Source organism: Heptranchias perlo, chromosome 1, assembly GCF_035084215.1.
Source record: "Heptranchias perlo isolate sHepPer1 chromosome 1, sHepPer1.hap1, whole genome shotgun sequence".
NCBI classification, from domain to species: domain Eukaryota; kingdom Metazoa; phylum Chordata; class Chondrichthyes; order Hexanchiformes; family Hexanchidae; genus Heptranchias; species Heptranchias perlo.
Window position 1 is genome coordinate 60839660 of NC_090325.1, and position 16048 is coordinate 60855707.

The following is a 16048-nucleotide window of genomic DNA, read 5'->3' on the forward strand; positions in this document are numbered from 1 at the left end:
GGTAGGTGGGTGATGGGGGTGTAGTGCGTGGAGCAGTGGATACGGCCGGTACGATATGCCACTTGAAACTTGAACTCACGCACCTTGACCACTCATGTTAAATCATTGAACTTCTTCCTGCACTGCATCCATGTTCATGCTGCAATGCTCCTGGCATTGACCTCGTCCACTGCTGCCTCCCACTGCCTCAGGAGCATATGTCTGGAGGGTCTCTTGCCCCCCTGCAGATATAGGATGCCCCTCCTTCTGTCCACCTCTTGCACCAAGGCCTCTAGTGCATCTTCAGAGAACCTTGGTGCACGCTCCCTCGCAGGCCCGGTACAAACTCAGATCGGCAGATTGGTGAGGTCTGGCATGCAGATTGGAGGATATGGGATGTAGTTTTGTGAAACCTTTATACAATATTTTAAAATAAAATATATGTTTTTAATCATAAGGGTGAGACCTGCATCTGTGTTTTACGTGTGCAATTTCTGATCTCCGTTCAGAACCATATCTTATATTTTGAAAATATAAGAGTCCTGCAGACTTTGAGCTGCCAAGTTGTTGCTCATTAAAAATTCCAGAATTCCCATCATCACCATTCTTCACTATAGTCCAGCACAGATTTACTTCCCAATGGACTTAAAGCACTTCCTGCAGCCACAGTGCACCTCCGCTTTAAGAGGTGCAGACTGCCTTTAATTGGTGCTACCCACTCGCGATATCAGCCCCCCTGCTGGTGCGTGCAGCCACTCAACAGCGCAGGTTGCAATCATTGAAATCTTCAGGCAGCACGAATGTTACGTGCTGCCTGCATCGCAACCAACGGGCACGGGTTAATCGCGCACCAGGATCCCAGCACCCATTTTTGGGGGTTATCCAATGTAACTTCCAATACATATTTCAATGGAAATCATTAATGTGGATCGGGAAATCAAGGTGGCCAACCTTGAAATATCAACATTTTGAATGGCTCAAATGTATAATAACATAAAGTCACATTACTGGCACTGACCTATAGGAAAAGAAAATAGAGACATTAAACTTTGGAGGCATTACAGCATTACGTTGTAAGTTATAAAATGCAACCATCTTAAAGAGTTGAATTACAGCCATTTGTAAGTGTAAGTTGAAGTATATTTATCCCCTTCAATTTCTCACTAATATAGCTGACTTCAGTATTCAAAAAGCATGGGAAGAAAGTAACAGTGATTTTAATCAGAAGTCACAGAACCATTTTGTATATTGTGTCTCCTGAAGGAGCAGTTAGATTATTAACTGTTCACTCTGGCCATCAGGAGACAATTAAAGTCAGTGGTGTATGGAATTAAACTTGTGTGTCTTTTAAGAGCTATGCATCTATATTCCTAATACATCTGATCAAGTTTCTAATTTCAGTCGAAGATTTAGGGCCCTGAAATTCTTTGTGGTTCCACTGCTTTTTTATTCATTCATGGGATGTGGGCATCGCTGGCAAGGCCAGCATTTATTGCCCATCCCTAATTGCCCCTGAGAAGGTGGTGGTGAGCCGCCTTCTTGAACCGCTGCAGTCCATGTGGTGAAGGTTCTCCCACAGCGCGGTTAGGTAGGGAGTTCCAGGATTTTGACCCGGTGACGATGAAGGAATGGCGATATATTTCCAAGTCAGGATGGTGTGTGACTTGGAGAGGAACGTGCAGGTGGTGGTGTTCCCATGTGCCTGCTGCCCTTGTCCTTCTAGGTGGTAGAGGTCGCTGGTTTGGGAGGTGCTGTCGAAGAAGCCTTGACGAGTTGCTGCAGTGCATCCTGTAGATGGTACACACTGCAGCACAGTGTGCCGATGGTGAAGGAAGTGAATATTTAGGGTGGTGGATGGGGTACCAGTCAAGCGGGCTGCTTTGTCCTGGATGATGTCGAGCTTCTTGAGTGTTGTTGGAGCTGCACTCATCCAGGCAAATGGAGAGTATTCCATCACACTCCTGACTTGTGCCTTGTAGATGGTGGAAAGACTTTGGGGAGTCAGGAGGTGAGTCACTCGCCGCAGAATACCCAGCCTCTGACCTGCTCTTGTAGCCACAGTATTTATGTGGCTGGTCCAGTTAAGTTTCTGGTCAATGGTGACCCCAGGATGTTGATGGTGGGGGATTCAGTGATGGTAATGCCGTTGAATGTCAAGGGGAGGTGGTTAGACTCTCTCTTGTTGGAGGTGCCTGGCACTTGTCTGGCACGAATGTTTGCTGCCATTTAATCAGCCCAAGCCTGGATGTTGTCCAGGTCTTGCTGCATGCAGGCTCGGACTGCTTCATTATCTGAGGGGTTGCGAATGGAATGGAACACTGTGCAATCATCAGCGAACATCCCCATTTCTGACCTTATGATGGAGGGAAGGTCATTGATAAAGCAGCTGAAGATGGTTGGGCCTAGGACACTGCCCTGAGGAACTCCTGCAGCAATATCCTGGGGCGGAGATGATTGGCCTCCAACAACCTCTACCATCTTCCTTTGTGCTAGGTATGACTCCAGCCACTGGTGAGTTTTCCCTCGGATTCCCATTGACTTCAATTTTACTAGGGCTCCTTGGTGCCACACTTAGTCAAATGCTGCCTTGATGTCAAGGGCAGTCACTCTCTCCTCATCTCTGGAATTCAGCACATTTGTCCATGTTTGGACCAAGGTTGTAATGAGGTCTGGAGCCGAGTGGTCCTGGCGGAACCCACTGAGCATTGGTGAGTCGATTATCGGTGAGTAAGTGCCGCTTGATTGCACTTTCGATGACACCTTCCATCACTTTGCTGATGATTGAGAGTCGACTGATGGGGTGGTAATTAGCAGGATTGGATTTGTCCTGCTTTTTGTGGACAGGACATACCTGGGCAATTTTCCACATTGTCAGGTAGATGCCAGTGTTGTAACTGTACTGGAACAGTTTGGCTAGAGACTTCAGCATTACAGCCGGGATGTTGTCGGGGCCCATAGCCTTTGTTGTATCCAGTGCACTCAGCCGTTTCTTGATATCAAATGTAATGAATCGAATTGGCTCAAGACTGGCTTCTGTGATGGTGGGGATACGGGAGGAGGCCGAGATGGATCATCCACTCGGCACTTCTGGCTGAAGATGGTTGCAAATGCTTCAGCCTTGTCTTTTGCACTCACGTGCTGGACTCTGCCATCGTTGAGAATTCTTACAACACCAGGTTATAGTCCAACAGTTTTATTTGAAAATCACAAGCTTTCGGAGCTTACCTCCTTCGTCAGGTGCTCACTCACCTGACGAAGGAGGTAAGCTCCAAAAGCTTGTGATTTTCAAATAAAACTGTTGGACTATAACCTGGTGTTGTAAGAATCCTTACATTTGTCCACCCCAGTCCATCACCGGCATCTTCACATCATCATTGAGGATGGGGATATTTACAGAGCCTCCTTCTCCCTTTAGTTGTTTAATTTTCCACCACCATTCACGACTGGATGTAGCAGGACTGCAGAGCTTTGATCTGATCCGTTGGTTGTGGAATCGCTTCGCTCTGTCTATAGCATGTTGCTTCCGCTGTTTAGTGTGCATGTAGTCCTGTGTTGTAGCTTCACCAAGTTGGCACCCCATCATAACTCCAGCAAGACACCGAGGGAATCTCCATGGAAATGGTGGAGACTATTTGGGAATGAATTAAATATGACTTAAGTTATTCAGAGTCTAGGGTGTGTTTTATAAACTGAATCTGGAGCTCACTCAGAAGTTTACCGCAGTCTCACTCCTGCTGGTACGGGTTTCTTTCCAGAGAGGATATAAGGTTGGTGAATTATTAAAAACCCATGTTTGCAACCAATAGCGGACACTGGTATTGCTAGTCTTGATGATTTTGCTGTCTGCCTTTTTGATGCTGTTCTTTGGGCTTTAATTCTGCTACTGAGCAAATGGGACAGAGCTTGGGGGCATAGAATAGACCTGAAGGAAAACAAAATCCAGCCAGAATTGGTCTTCAGGCTGTTGCTTTTCACCATCTTTATAAATGATCTAGATGAAAGCGTCAGGGAAACTGTCTGCAAGTTTGTGAATGATACAAAGATTTGTGTGGGTGTTAGGACCTTAGATGAAAAAAAGATTACAGGCAATGGGGGAATAGGCCCACATCACATAATTTAATAAAGTTAAATGTAGTGTTATGCACGTTGGTACATAAGAACATAAGAAATAGGAGCAGGAGTGGGCCATACGGCCCCTAGAGCTTATTCCGCCTTTCAGTAAGATCATGGCTGATCTTCTACCTCAACTTTACTGCCCTATCCCCCTATCCCTTGATTCCCTTAATGCCCAAAAGTCTATCAATCTCAGTCTTGAATATACTCAACGACTGAGCATCCACAGACCTCGGGTAGAGAATTCCAAAGATTCACAACCATCTGAGAAAAGAAATTTTTCCTCATCTTGGTCCTAAAATGGCCGACCTCTTATCTTGAGACTATGACCCCTTGTTCTAGACTCTGCAGCTAGGGGAAACAGCCTCTCAGCATCTACCCTGTCAAGCCCTCCAAGAATTTTCTACGTTTCAATGAGATCACCTCTCATTCTTCTAAACTCCAGAGAATATCGGCCCATTCTACTCAATCTCTCCTCATAGGACAACCCCCTCATCCCAGGAATCAATCAAGTGAACCTTCATTGCACCCCCTCTAAGGCAAGTATTTCCTTCCTTAGGTAAGCAGACCAAAACTGTACACAGTACTCTAGGTATGGTCTCCAGGTAGAGCCCTATATAACTGCAGCAAGACCTCTTTAGGTAGGTCAAATGCGAAGCATGTGTACATCAAGTAAGTTTGCATGCTGAATGCTATTGAGTGGGCGAAAGACCTGGTTGTTTCAGTGCATGAATATCTGAAGCAGTGCCTCAAGGCTATTGCAGAAGCAAATAGAGCATACGCATCTATTGCCAGGACGATTAAATACAAAAGTTAAAATACTATACTCTCTATGTATAAGGCCTTAGTTAGGCTTGATTTAGAATACTGTGTCCAGTTTTGGCCCCTCACATGGTAAGTGATATGGAGGCCTTGGAAAATAGGCCACTAGATTGATGCCTATGCCACATAAACGGGTTTGCGCCGATCTTCCGCTGAAGTTATGGCAACCAATCAGGAGAAGCCCTGAAGAAATTCTGAGCGCTAGTTTAAAGGACCTTAGTTACTATGCAGGCTTAGAGAGCTGGGGCGTTTTACTCTAGAAAAGCTTAGACTTCGAGGATATTTGATTGAGATCTCTAAAACAAGGAAATTATTAGATTCAGTCCATGTAGTTATGGTAAGTATGGAACTAGCTTAGATATCAGGCTACTTCTTCCAGAGTCTTTGACCTATGGAACAAGTTGCTCATACAGTGAGTGCGGATTTGCTGTAAGCATTCAAATGAGAGCTGGAAGAGTTCCTGAGTGTGGCCAACATAAGCACATACGGGTAGGTGGCTATTAGGGGATATGTGTCTCAGCCACCGTGGTCTCCTAGAAATTGTTTGATTGCCTTCGGGAGTCAAAGAGGAATTGCCCACAGTTTTTTTTCCGAAATTGGCCTAAGGTTTTTCTTCTCTGGATTTTTGTCACTACCAGGAGAGTGCTTGGCTGGTTGTTGGGGGTTGGGGAGGACAGATGGGGATCATGGTGTGTGTAAGTTGTACAGGGCATTGGTGAGGCCACACTTGGAGTACTGTGTACAGTTCTGGTCACCCTATTATAGAAAGGATATTATTAAACTAGAAAGAGTGCAGAAAAGATTTACTAGGATGCTACCGGGACTTGATGGTTTGACTTACAGGGAGAGGTTAGACAGACTGGGACTTTTTTCCCTGGAGAGTAGGAGGTTAAGGGGTGATCTTATAGAAGTCTATAAAATAATGAGGGGCATAGATAAGGTCGATAGTCAAAATCTTTTCCCAAAGGTAGGGGAGTCTATAACGAGGGGGCATAGATTTAAGGTGAGAGGGGAGAGATACAAAAGGGTCCAGAGGGGCAATTTTTTCACTCAAAGGGTGGTGAGTGTCTGGAACGAGCTGCCAGAGGCAGTAGTAGAGGCGGGTACAATTTTGTCTTTTAAAAAGCATTTGGACAGTTACATGGGTAAGATGGGTATAGAGGAATATGGGCCAAGTGCAGGCAATTGGGACTAGCTTAGTGGTATAAACTGGGCGACATGGACATGTTGGGCCGAAGGGCCTGTTTCCATGTTGTAACTTCTATGATTCTATGATTCTATGACGGCATGAGACAAGCTCAATGGACTAGCTGGACTTTAACTGTTCTTTCTTTTCATATGTTTTGTATGTTAAAACAAAAATCAAGAGCAGTCATTGTTTTTTGCCTTTGTAACTTAAGCATTTTGTGAAAATGCAGTCCACCGCAAGGCAACAGAGTATATTGAGAGGCTTGTTGTAGAACCGAAGGCACCGACCTGAGAAGACATGCAGTTAATGTTTCCTCCCCTCGCTGTCAGAACGATTGGAGTGCACTTGATCAGAATTGATGGACTTACCAATGAAACTCATTTCTAGTTCTCAGTTTTAACATAAAAAGAATTGGTTACACAGGATAGTTAATCAGTACATCTAGAGCATCAGAGGGTTTTCCAGTTTTTAAAATGATCTAAATTTTACATGTTGATTGAACCGTACCTTGTGCAGCAGTAGAAACCATAGCGGGGTAATTTTCCAACTTCATGCTCCCAGTGAGGAGCCTCACTCACCAACAGCGCATGTGAGAAATTCGGGCATACTCTGTGCACATTTACCAACTATCTGCACCCGAATTTCCAATGTGTGCTGCCGCTGGATGGGGCTCCCCGCTAGGAATGTGAAGTCGGAAAATTAACCAGGTGTGCAGCAGATCGACGGTGAGCAATGACGTTGCAAAATGTCACTGAGTGTCAACAACAATAAGGAACCCTGTAAATAGGAATACCATAGCAAACACACAACTTAAAGTCTCTTATTATGAGCCACAGATAGTGATCTATTGCACAATGCTACCAATTAATCTGCAGAAATAATAATAGGAGGTTTGTCAGTCCTCTAGACCCATCTATTTTGGAAACATAAAAATAGTCAAGGACGAGAAAGGACAATCAGCCTATTGAAGCTTGTCGCTTCAGTACTTCAACTCTCCCAGTCTAGCATCCAACTGCACTGTGAATACCCCTAATATCTTTGACTTTATTACCTTGCCTGAAAGATTGCTCCCTACTTTATCATACTCTGAATAAAGAATCTTTTTTCTATTATCTAGTTTAAATTTGTTTTTAACTAATTTAAATTTGTCTTCATGTTCTACTGGCCCGAATAGTCTTGAAATAATAGTCTGCATTCACCTGATCTATATCATTTAATAATACTTTATATTCCTCAATGAGAACCAATCATCTCTCTAGACTGTACATAGGAACAGGCCATTTAGCCCCTCGAGCCTGTTCAGCCAGTCAGTCATGGCTGATCTGTGACCTAACTCCATATACCTGCCTTAGCATCATATCCCTTAATACCTTTGGTTAACAAAAATCTATCAATCTAAGATTTAAAATTAACAATTGAGCGAGCATCAACTGCCGTTTGCGGAAGAGAGTTACAAACTTCTACCACCCTTTGCATGTAGAAGTGTTTTCTAACTTCACTCCTGAAAGTCCTGGCTCTAATTTTTAGGCTATATCCCCTAGTCCTAGACTCCCCAACTAGCAGAAATAGTTCCTCTCTATCTACCCTATCAGTACCTTATAAAGCCATAGCATAACTTCTGTAGACTTCTATTATTCTTGCAATATACCCCAGCATTGTTTGATTTTTGATTGCTTCTCTACATTGTCTCGATATTGAAAATGACAAGCCCATTATTATGTCCAGGCCATCTAAGTCTCCCTGGGTAATTCAATAGTATACTAATGTTACAGTCCTGCTAAAAAGTGCATACATCTTTTTTAAAATTTAAATGCATTAAATACAAAAGCAAGGAGGTAATGTTGAACTTGTACTAGACCTCATTTAGGCTGCAGTTAAACTATTGTGCTCAATTTTTGAACACCACATTAATGGGAAGATGTAGAAGTGATATAAAAGATGCAGTGTAGATTCACCAGAATGTTACCAGGGTTGAAAGGTTAAAGTTATGAGGAGAGACTTGAGAAATGAGAGCTTTTTCACTGGAGGTAAGAAAGTTAAGGATGACCTGATAGAAGTTTTCAAAATTATGAAGAGTATGGTAAGATAAATAGTGATAAATTGTTTCCATTGGTCAGTGAAATGTGAGAGCACAAGTTTAAATCATCACAAAAGGAATTAAAGGGGAAGTTAGAAAAAAATTCTTTACACAGTGTGTTTAAAATGTGGAATTTTCTGCTACAAACCATTGTTGAAGCAGAGTCCATAAGTAATTTTAAAAAGGAATTAGATAGGTGTTTGAAATTTGAAACTTTTGGGGCAGGCTTGATGGACCAGCTGGTCTTTTCGGGCCCATCTATTTCATATGTTTGTATGAAACAGAGGAATACATGATATGGAGAGTGAACAGGAATGGGATTAGACTAGGTGGCTCATGGAGAAAAACACTGGCACAGACTTGATGGGCTGAATGGCCTATTTCTGTGCAGTAATATTCTCTGATTCTATATGTGAATATCAGGTGAGAACAGAGTCAGATTCAGCAGTGAACCACTCCTTGATCATGGAGCCTACCAGCACTCACTATTTCAGTTCCCACATGAAGAATGAGCACTTGGATGAAGTCAACGTTTCCACATGCCAATACCTATGAAATTATCAATTGTAAACAATTTTACAACACCAAGTTATAGTCCAGCAATTTTATTTTAAATTCACAAGCTTTCGGAGGCTTCCTCCTTCCTCAGGTGAACGTTGTTTCCAACATCGTTCACCTGAGGAAGGAGGAAGCCTCCGAAAGCTTGTGAATTTAAAATAAAATTGCTGGACTATAACTTGGTGTTGTAAAATTGTTTACAATTGTCAACCCCAGTCCATCACCGGCATCTCCACATTATGGAATTATCACACAGCAAGACACAGCACTTTTGGGAAAGTAGACCAGAAATGGGAGAAAAGTTTAAAAAAAACAATTTTGCCCCAAAAGCTTACATGTTTGTCTATGTCACGGGTCAAATTCATGAACAAGCCATGGCTTTGCTCTATGGTGATACAATGGGGGTCATTTTCAACTTTGCCACCTGGGTGGTAATCTGGTAGAGTGGATCACCTGCCCGTTGTAGAACCTGCCTGATTTTCTTTACAGTGAAATCCATCTTTCATCGATTTCTCCTGAGGATTTTCTGGACTTGTTCTATCCCTATAATGGGTAAATTACTGGTTTCTATAACCATTCAGTAGTTGTCATGGGTGTGGTGTTACAATAGCATGGGTGACAAAACTACACTGCAGATTTGCTTCAGGGACATCCGGAGCTTTGTAACCTAAATCTAATTTGTTTAAATCTATTTCTTTACCAACACTAAACATGTCTCCTTATATACATTATATGTGCGCAAATTGGCTGCTGCGTTTCCGTATATTGCAACGGTGACTACACTTATTTAATTGGCTGTAAAACGTTTTGGGATGTCCTGAGGTCATGAATGTAAATGCAAGTTCTTTCTTTTTCTTTATCTAGTCACAGGATTTTAAGTTTTTCATCTTGTTAGCTGTATTATACAAATACATGCCCTTGAGTCAAGCAAACTGCTGGAAATTAAATATTGCATGATATAATGTATTACTGAGGAATTGTCTAAAGTTACAGGCATTTTTCATGATTTTATTGTCCTCAAGTATGTATTTTACTGAGGGTTTATAAAATACTCAGACAACAAACTGCTTGAACATTGCTGTCTCAAACATTGCTGCCAGCAAGTAAAGCTTCACGTTGTGTTCAGGAGCAGTTTCATATAATACAAGTTAAATTGTTTTTTTCTCTCTCAGTGAAACAAAGGTAATTTCACAAGGCATGATGGGATTGTTTGTAAATCTAAAAGCCAAGCATAGGTCATTAGAGAAATAAATTTAGCTTCCACATTTTATCAACAAAGCAATATGGGTGTTTTGCAGTTTTATAAATACTAATAATGTTGTCACCAAGCTGACCATAGATTGAACACTGACTATTATTAGTTGCTTTGTTAGTTGCTCGACCAGCTTTACTCAATCTCGGGATGTGCGTGAAAGCTTATTTTTTTGATAGATTTGTAACTTTTAGCCAACTTTGTCTGCCCCTAGTGTCCAAATGGTATAATGCATTCAGTGTGCTTTTGCACTGTACCCGTACCCAATACTGCTGATCTCTATGAAGTCAGCACTTTGGTGTCACTAACAAGACCACCTGAATCCAGTTCTTACTCTGCATGTAACTATGGGGTGCATAATGGTAAAACTGGCAAAAGTAAATACAGATTTGGGAAAATAGCTGACTGTCAGACCAGACAAAACAAAATCAGACACCCAGCACATACGGCGACTATTATTAACAGGTGTTTTTAAATTATCCATGGAAGTAACTAATTGTTAGAAATCCAGTTAGATTACACAATTTCTGAGTGTGGTAACTATATAGTGCCAAGTGCAGTTGGCAAGAGGGAAGTTACACGACAGGATGTAGCTCATACTCCGCCCGCCAGGAGAGAGTTCTATGCATGTTCACAGAGGTGAGCTCTATCGCCAATTTTTTTTAAAATATATTAGCATTAAAAAAACTTAAAATCCCAAATTACAAGTTCCCCTGCTGGCATGCGCCTCACTAGTGACAAGTGCAGGTCCCAGAATCGGGGCCATAATATTGCAGCCCTATCTCTGACTCGTGCGAACATCTAGTTAGGCCCCACGCTGGGAACTGGACCTAACAATTTCAGCCCTTGTAATACTAAGTTTGTAGTGTATCCAGGAGGCCCAACAGATCACACCAGCACTTTTTAAATCCATCCTGACATTGGACTGAAGTTATACTCCACCCAGTATGAAGTCTAGTCAAGGTTAGATGGACTCCTGGAGTGGCTCTCATATACTTGCCTTTAGATCAAGACCTGACTCCTGAATTAGACTACCTGTACACCTGAAGCCACTTTACATTGACGCAAAAGTGGCAGTAGAATTTCAGCCTTACACATCTAAGAGCTATTATAAATTAGATTTATTTTTCCTTGCTTGCACAGATGGCAAATGGGGCTGTTCATTGTGTAAAATGAGAGTGAGCAGAATGCCATACCTCATCGATGCCAGAAAGTACAATGCAGTCCCTCACTCAAGCAAAAAAAGTCATAAGTTATTGGTGCCTGCAACACTTATGAGTTAGCTTATTATCAACAGTAACATCCACCATGTGCCACATAAGTCACTCACTGAAACATGCGTCGGCTTGCTATGATAATGCGGTAACACCAATGACTGGTGCATGTGACCGAGCAGCATTCTTTTATGTGTCAAAGAGAGCAAGAGAAAGAGATAATACATGAATTGTGACTGTGCAACCTACAGCTCTTTCAAAGAGCTTCAAGTCAGGATACTGTCCAGATTCAATAAAGCAGCCGTTAATAACACAATATGTTTCATGCTGTCCTGTAATGTTTGAGCTGCGCACATTACAGAGAGCATTAAAATGTTAATGGATGCCCATTCATTATTTTCTGCTAGAAGGTGCAAAAGAGATGAAGAAGGATAATGTGGGTGTAAGTGAACATAATGCTACATTAGGCAAATACTGCACATCTGAAGAAACTAAATCAACCTTGAAACAATCAAAAAGAAGCCATGTAAAGCTGTAAATACTGGGAAGCTTTGGTAGTTGACCTGAACATTTAGAAGTCAGAAGATTTCAGCAATTTCTCACCACCCCCAATTTTCTGCTCGACTTTCCTGAAGGCACTGACTCTTTTGGAGATAGATTCACAGGCACTAGTAGCCTTCATGGACTGTGCCCACGTAATCTTTCTTAAAGTGTTTATTTACACAGTGAATGTTGACAGGCTATTCACCAGGAGGAGCATCACAGTTGAGCCGAATCGGTTAGTATCCGATGTTCACACGTAAGCACTTTCCAGTAGAGGTCACTGCATAGCGATCAGGAAGAGGACAATGGCTGTTTTTTTTCTCCCTAGTCCAACTAGAACTGAAGCTAGTTGTGGTTTCCCATCAGCCAGTTGAGATAAGTTAACTCAGCACAGAGCAAAGCTGGTACTTTGTGTGGAGACTGAATAGTGCCCTTACATAACAAGCCATTAGGTGTACCTGCAATTTTCAAAAAACTTTGCATCTACGTTCAAGATAGTGGCTACCACCAAAAAGATTTACCAATCCAGGAATGTACACCGGCACCTTATCATGGTTCGACAGTTCTTATGGAAATCTTCGAACCTGGCTCCCACTGGTGTACATCCCAACCTCTTAAATTGGACAGTCTCTTCTTAATCCATGTTTAGAAATTACAGGAATAAATTGCTCACTTGCACAGAGCCTCATCCACCAGGAGCATGTATCAGGAATTGGAACACATGCTACCTGTGATTTTTTTTATCTGCCAGGAGTGTTATTTTCAAAAAATGACTCCTAACTTGTCAACATGGAGTATTCTCATATTTGCGAGGTGGGGGGGCAGTGGTAGCCACCCAAATGGCTTAGAATAACCAGTACATGACTGTTACTGAATGAAGGCTTGAGAAAGCTGTTGGAATACAAATAGACACCAGTGGTCGTGGTAGATTAATGGATTTATTTCAACAGTCTGAAAACCCCATGACAATAATAAGTGCCACAAACGAGAGTCTAGTGATGTTTTACAAAAGTGGGCAAGCTTCCTTCGCTGACAAGTAGATCTGAAATATTTTCATATTCATGCAGTGTGATTAATGATATTAAGGTAACATGTAAAGAATGCATGCAATGTGTTGTAGAAGACGTCAGTCATATTTTCACACTTAATATTTTAATTTTTGCCATTGTGAAATATCGCAAATAAGGACAGATATGACAACAGTAGCTTGCATTTATATAGCACCTTTAATGTAGGAAAATGTCCCAAGGAGTTTCACAGGTGCGCAATCAGACAAAAATTAAGGCCAAGCTAAAAGGAGATAATAGAATGGATGATTAAAAAATTGGTCAAAGAGTTAGTTTTAAGGAGTGTCTTAAAGGAGGAGAGGGGGAGAGGTTCAGGGAGGGAATTCCTGAGCCTACGACCTAGATGGCTAATGGCCTGGCCACCAATGGTAGGGCAAAGGGAGTGGGAGATGCAACATCAGCCAGAATTGGAGAAATGCAGAGTTCTTGGAGGGTTGGAGAGCTGAAGGAGGTTACAGAGATAGGGAGGCGTGAGGTTATGGATGGATTTGAACACGAAGATGAGAGTTTTAAAATCGAGGCATTGGTGGACCGGGAACACAGGGGTGATGGATGAGCAGGACTTGGTGCTGCTTAGGATAGCAGAGTTTTAGATGAGCTCAAGTTTATGGACGGTGGAAGATGGAAGGCCACCCAGAAGAGCATTGGAATAGGCAAGTTTTGGTGATGGAGACGATATGGGGTCGAATGTTCAGCTCAGGGTCAAATAGGATGCTGAGGTTGCAAACAGTCTGGTTCAGCCTGAATCATTGGCCAGGGAGGGGGATGAAATTGATGGCAAGGGAATGAAGTTTGTAGTGGGGTCGAAGACAATGACTTCAAATTGCGACTCATCCAGGACTGGATATCGAACAAACAGTCTGACACACAGAGGAAATGCAGGGTTTGAGCAATGTGGTGGTGAGGTAAAGCTGAGTGTCATCAACATACATATGGAACCTGACATTGTGTTTTTGGATGGGCCAGCATGTAGATGAGAAATAGGAGGAGGCCAAGGATAGATCCCTGGGGAACTCCAGAGGCAACAGTGCGGGGACAGGAAGAGAAGCCATTGCAGTAGATTCTCTGACTATCACTGGATAGATAGAAGTGGAACCAAACGAGAGCAGTCCCGCTCACCTGGGCGACAGGGGAGAAGTGTTGGAGGACGATGGTGCAGTCAACTCTGTCAAAGGCTGCAGAGAGGTCAAGAAGGATGAGAAGGGATAGTGAACCACAGTCACAGAGGATGTCCTTCATGACTTTGATTATGGCCATTACAGTGCTGTCGCAGCGGCGGAAACCAGATTGGAGAGAGGTTTGCGGGAAAGATGAGCATAGATTTGGAAGGCGACAACACGTTCAATGACTTTGGAGAGGATAGGGAGGTTGCAGATAGAGCGGTAATCTGCAAGGACAGAGGAGTCAAGGGTGGTTTTTTTGAGGGGCGGGTGATGACAGTAGATTTGAAAGAGAAGGGGATAGTACCAGAGGAGAAGGAACCATTTATAAAATCAGCTACAACAACAACTTGCACTTATATAGCGCCTTTAATGTAGTAAAACGTCCCAAGGCGCTTCACAGGAGCGTTATCAAACAAAATTTCACACCGAGACACGTAAGGAGATATTAGGACAGGTGACCAAAAGCTTGGTCGAAGAGGTAGATTTTAAGGAGCGTCTTAAAGGATGAGAGAGGTGGAGAGACGGAGAGGTTTAGGATGGGAATTCCAGAGCTTATGGCCTAGGCAGTTGAAGGCGTGGCCGCCAATGGTGGAGCGATGAAAATTAAGAATGCGTAAGAGGCCGGAATTGGAGGAGCGCAGAGTTCTCGGAGGGTTATAGGGCTGGAGGAGGTTACAGAGATGGGGAGGGGTGAGGCCGTGGAGGGATTTGAAAACAAAGATGAGAATTTTAAAATCAAAGTATTGCCGGACCCGGAGCCAATGTAGGTCAGTGAGCACAGGGGTGATCAGTGAACGGGACTTGGTGCGAGTTAGGATATGAGCAGCAGAGTTTTGGATAAACTCAAGTTTACAGAGTGTGCAAGGTGCGAGGCCAGCCAGGAGAGAATTAGAATAGTCAATTCTAGTGATAACATATGCATGGATGAGGGTTTCAGCAGCAGATGAGCTGAGGCGGGGCGGAGACGGGCGATGTCACGGAGGTGGAAGTAGGCGGTCTTGATGGAGAGGATATAGGATCGGAAGCTCATCTCGGGGTCAAATAGGATGCCGAAATTGCGAATGGCCTGGTTCAGCCTCAGACAGTGGCCAGGGAACGGAGTTTGTAGCATGGTCTGAAGACAGGCTAGCATGATATATTCTTATATAAGTTAGTGTGATTTCATTACTGTATTCTAGAATTATGGAGTGCACAGAAAGGCAAAAATACTCCACTAATTATGTCTCTAATATGCATAGTTATTGTTGAATTGATGCTGCCAATTAGCTAGTGCTGCCAACTGCTGGATGCTGGTGGTATTGCAATGAATGCTTCAGTGCTTTTACAAAACTACTTTCTTGCAACTAATTGAGTTACAGGACCCAGGAGATTCTGCTGGACAATTCTGGGAGTCTAGTTGTTGCTTGAGAGAGGTATCCATTCCTTATTTAATTTAATTTACAAAACACTATCAGATTCCTATGCAAATTCGGACAAATCTGACATCCATTTTCCATACTAAACCAGCAAAACTCCGAAGTAGACCTGAACCCATCTCTGGAATCATCTCTGGAATCAGTTTGAAGTACATGGTACATGAGTGTTATGGAATTCATTGCTGAATTCCATATGCTTCAAAGGCAAGGCCACAAGTTCCCTGACTGGTCTTGTAATTCGGTGCAGGGACTTTTCTTCAATTTTGTTTTTTATCCATTCTTGGGATATTGGCATCAGTGGCAAGGCCAGCATTTATTCCCATCCCTAGTTGCCTTGGGAAGGTACCTTCTCCTTGAACCTCTACAGTAAAGGTGCATTCTTTGCCGCAGTTTGATACAACTAAATGGCTTGCTAAGCACATCAGAGGAGAGTTAAGAGTCAACCATGTTGGAGTGGGTCTGGACTCATATATAGGCTAGACCTGGTAAGGATGGCAGGTTTCCGTCCCTAAAGGACATTAGTGAACGAGTTGAGTTTTTACAGTAATCCAACAGCTTCATGGTCACTTTTACTGATGTCAGCTTTTTTAAAAAAAAAATTATATTTTTTTAAAAAACTGAATTGAAATTCTCAAATTGCTTGGTGGGATTTGAAC

The 16048-nt window shown here is 42.7% G+C and overlaps 1 protein-coding gene across 1 annotated transcript in view; it reads left to right on the forward strand.

Moving 5' to 3' along the window:
• parp8 (poly (ADP-ribose) polymerase family, member 8) overlaps positions 1–16048 on the forward strand; it is a 358889-nt gene that overhangs the window by 299209 nt on the left and 43632 nt on the right. The gene's annotated exons all lie outside the window — the stretch shown is intronic.